The sequence below is a fragment of the Giraffa tippelskirchi genome, chromosome 9 (genome assembly GCF_054371585.1).
Source record: "Giraffa tippelskirchi isolate mGirTip1 chromosome 9, T2T-mGirTip1v1.2.pri, whole genome shotgun sequence".
In the NCBI taxonomy this organism is placed as follows: domain Eukaryota; kingdom Metazoa; phylum Chordata; class Mammalia; order Artiodactyla; family Giraffidae; genus Giraffa; species Giraffa tippelskirchi.
This window is the reverse complement of record NC_137283.1, coordinates 45788041-45792054: the sequence shown is the minus strand read 5'-3', so window position 1 is coordinate 45792054 and position 4014 is coordinate 45788041. Positions and strand designations below refer to the sequence as shown.

The 4014-nt window shown below is 48.7% G+C and overlaps 1 non-coding gene across 1 annotated transcript; it reads right to left on the bottom strand.

Annotated features, from left to right (window-relative positions):
• Positions 1-3731: 3731 nt before the first annotated feature.
• On the bottom strand, positions 3732-3804 carry TRNAG-UCC (transfer RNA glycine (anticodon UCC)). The gene has a single exon. It is a non-coding gene; the product is annotated as a tRNA-Gly (tRNA).
• Positions 3805-4014: the final 210 nt, after the last annotated feature.

Here is a 4014-nt window from a genome sequence, read left to right as displayed (position 1 = left end):
GGGAAGGGAGGAAAGCAGGATTGGGCGGAGGGGGATACTTGGATGCCATCTCAGAGGATGCTGTGGTTGATCCCATGGGGCCCTGGGTGCCTGGCCTTTACCCCTCCCAGTGATCAGTGATTGGATGAGGAGTGTGACCTTGGGTGAGGTGCTGATCTCCATGTAAGGCAGTCCCAGGGGCAGGAGTCTGGTGGAGACCAACAGTGGAGGGCTTCCTGCTGGCAGCAATGTAATTCCTGCCTTTTCAATGCTCAGAAGAGTCTAGCTCTGTGTGGCTCAGATCCACTTCTTTTGTGTCAAGTCTGGGGGAAGCTCCTCCAGGATTCTAATTAGACTGTCCTCCTGTGTAAGCTGATTCTACTGATGCAGCAGTAAATCTTTGTAGGCTTTATCTCCCACTTCCTGGAGAGTATATGTGTTAAGTCCTCCAGTGTGCTAGCCACTTGTCCGCCTGCTCTGATGATGTATATTGTTGCTATTCAGTCGCTAAGTCGTGTCCAATTGTTTACTCCCCCATGAACTGCAGCACACTAGGCTTCCCTGTCCTTCACTGTCTCCCTGAGTTTGCTCAAACTCATGTCCATTGAGTCAGTGATGCCATCCAGTCATTTCATCCTTTGTCACTCCCTTCTCCTCTTGCCCTCAGTCTTTCCCAGCATCAGGGTCTTTTCCAGTGAGTCGGCTCTTTGCATCAGCTAGTCAAAGTATTAGAATTCAGGTTCAGTGTCAATCCTTCCAATGAATATTCAGGGTTGATTTCCTTTAGGATGGACTGGTTTGATCTCCTTGCTGTTTAAGGGACTCTCAAGAGTCTTCTCCAGCACCACAGTTTGAAAGCAGCAATTCTTTGTTGCTCAGCCTTCTTTATGGTCCAACTGGCTTCTCTTTCAGGCAATTATTTCAGTGTCTAAAAACTGTTTCTGGCTCAAGTTCAGAAACCGGGCAAAGACCCATGATGTTTTATTGAGGCAATGGACCTCAGCCTCCCGATTATCCAGCCTTTATTTATTTATTTATTAAAAAAATCTTCATTGACTTTGTTACAGTATTGCTTCTGTTTCGGTTTTTTGGCCATGAGGCAGGCATGTGAAATCTTAACTCCCTGACCAGGGATCGAACCCACACCTCCTGCATTGGGAGGTGAAGTCTGAACCACTGGACCACCAGGGAAATCCCCTGACCTTGATTTATTTTGATTTTTCAGTTTAAGTAGTACCTTTGTTAGGATCCCACTTATTTTGTCCTCATGGATCCCATGTTCTGTTAGTCGTTTTCATAACTCTGTCTCAGACCTCCTGGTGGCCCCCGACCATGACATGTACTGTGATGATTACATCCACTTCCCTCTGACCTTTAATCATTGCCACCTGGACAGGGAGGTAGGGTAACGTGGTGGGCGTGGCTAACATTGTGGGCGTGGCTAACATGGCGGGCGTGGACCATACAGCCCATCCTCATTGCTATCAACGAGTTGTTTTGTATCGGTCTCTCTACCATCAGCCGTGGCCCACGGCGGGTGGACTTCATTTAATTTCTCTCTCAGCTTTGGTAAGTGCTGCATCCTCCGGTGGTTTTTCTGGCTTCCTTTCCGTCTAGCACCCCTGACGACCTTTTGGCCCTTCTCCCATGGCGGTCTACCATGGCAGGTCTGATATTTCTGTTTCACTTAGTGTGGCCCGTTGCCTTTTCTGTGCTTTCTCCCTCTCCCACGAGCCGTGCCAGGGTGTTGTAGCATGTATTCCAAGAGATTGTTCCCCAAGGGATAAAGTCTCCGTTATTCAACCTTGCATTCTGCCCTCGTTGACAGGAGCCTGCTGAGGGCTCAGGAACCCTGTGTGTGCCCACCTCCCTCCTGCTGCTGTGGACTGGGGAGGGCCCGCACCTCCTGGGTGGCCCCTTCCTCCACACCTGGGCCCCGGGCCAGATGATTGTCTCCCACTTCCCTGCCATCTTACCTACACTTCGACCACATGTAGTATTGATGATTACAGAGCTGGGTTATGTTGATGGCATCACCCACTCGATGGACATGAGTTTGAGCAAGCTCAGGGAGTTGGTGATGGACAGGGAAGCCTGGCGTGCTGCAGTCCATGGGGGTCACAAAGAATCGGACACGACTGAGCGGCTGAACTGACTGAAACCTGTTACTGGCCTAATGATGGGAAGGGGAGGTGAGGGTGAATCCTGAGGGGGTCATGTGTTATTTTGCTGGGGAGAAGGCTCTGTGGTCACCTCCAAGCGAGAGTAGGGGACTAGCCCCTCACAGAGAGGAGTGGGCCACGTCGGCAGGCTCAGAAGTTTTGGGGAAATATAGGAATTTAGCATTTTCAGCTGGATCAACCCGGATGCTTCTATCCCATGAATCATGGTCTGGTTCTTTCCCAACCGGGACTCTGTCCTTTGTACAGCAAATCTACACTGTTGAGGACTTTACCTTGGAGCTCAGTTGCTTTTGTTCTCAAGTCCTAGGACCGATCCTCAGCATTCCTGTCTCCCACCGTAGGTGATGATAGCCTCTTCACATGCAATCAAAGAGGCCATCTGGCTTTCACCCGTAGCTTTTAATTGATGATTCCTCACTCTCAGCTTTTCATTATCTTTTTCCACAGTGTCGATGGTGTTTAGCAATAGCCACACAATTTCGTCATTCTTACTGTTACTATTTCTCCAATGCATGATACATCACGGCAGCCAATGCCTTTCTTTCCACCCGTGTAGCATTCCCAGTTCACCACAGCTACAAATTTTAACAGTTGCACTGCTGCCTTATCACACAGTCCCACCAGTGATGTGAAGAGAGGGGTCCCAGGAAGGAGATAAGTGAGAATATTGACAATACACGGACGGGCCCTGCCTTTACACCCCTGTGTGCTCCACAGGCTAGGGTAGCGAGGATGAGTGGGCTGTCAGTCACTGGAGTGCTCTGACAGGAGGTTTGGAGCCCTCCTGCAGCAATGAAGGGGCTTGTCTGTTTTTCTAGTTAGATTCTAAATCATCTATGTTTCCACAGAAACCCAGAGTTCCTCAAAGGTCTCCGAACGCTAGCACTCCTGGCAGTGTGTGTAAGGGACTGGGCAGGTAAGGAGTGGATGAGAACTCACTGTTCAGTAGAAATTGAGTAGATAAGGAGGACTGATAAAACACAGTTTCGAAATTTACCTCGTTCATCATTTCTAGTGTTTTAGATGATAGCTAATGCACTCCACTCAATCACTCCTCAGCTCCTGGCAGGAGGTAATAATGACACCTATTTGGGGCAGAGTGGGTAATGACAAACCCCCCTGCACTCACACATCACAGCAGTGTTCTCTGCTCACAGAGCCCAACTAAAATCAGCCCATGTAGTTCGAGTCCATGGAGCAGCAGACTCCAGATTGGCATTAAGCATGCAGGAGATTTCTTGAGGGGAGGTAGGCAGCACGAGAAGGCAGACACGGTGATACAGGTCTGACATCTGAGGCAGGAAAAAGGACAGGAAAGCAAGACTGGGTAAGAAGAGTCTTGGGCAATATAGCATGGTTCCAGAAAAGTTTCAGCCAGGCCAACAGGGAGTCCTCAAGCTGGTTACCTGTTGGAGGAATCCTGCCTCTTGCTGGAATGAGCAGTCTTAATCTCTTTTATTTTTTTTTTTATTTTTAAAAAATATTTATTTGTATTTATTTATTTGGCTGCTCCGGATCTTATGTGGCACTTGGGATGTTCAATCTTTCGTTGTGGCATGTGGGATCTAGTTCCCTGACCAGGGATTGAACCTGGGCTCCCTGCATTGGAAGCCCAGAGTCTTAACCACTGGACCACCAGGGAAGTCCTTAATGTCTTTTAAAAAATTAATTCATTCATTTTTGTTTTTGGTTGCACTGGGTCTTTGTTGGTGTGCGCAGGCTTTCTCTAGTTGCTGCGGTCAGGGGCTACTCCTCATTGCAGTATGTGAGGTTCTCATTGTGGTGGCGTCTCTGTTTGTGGTACATAGGCTCTAGTCGTGAGAGCTTCAGTAGATGCAGCACAGGCTTTGTT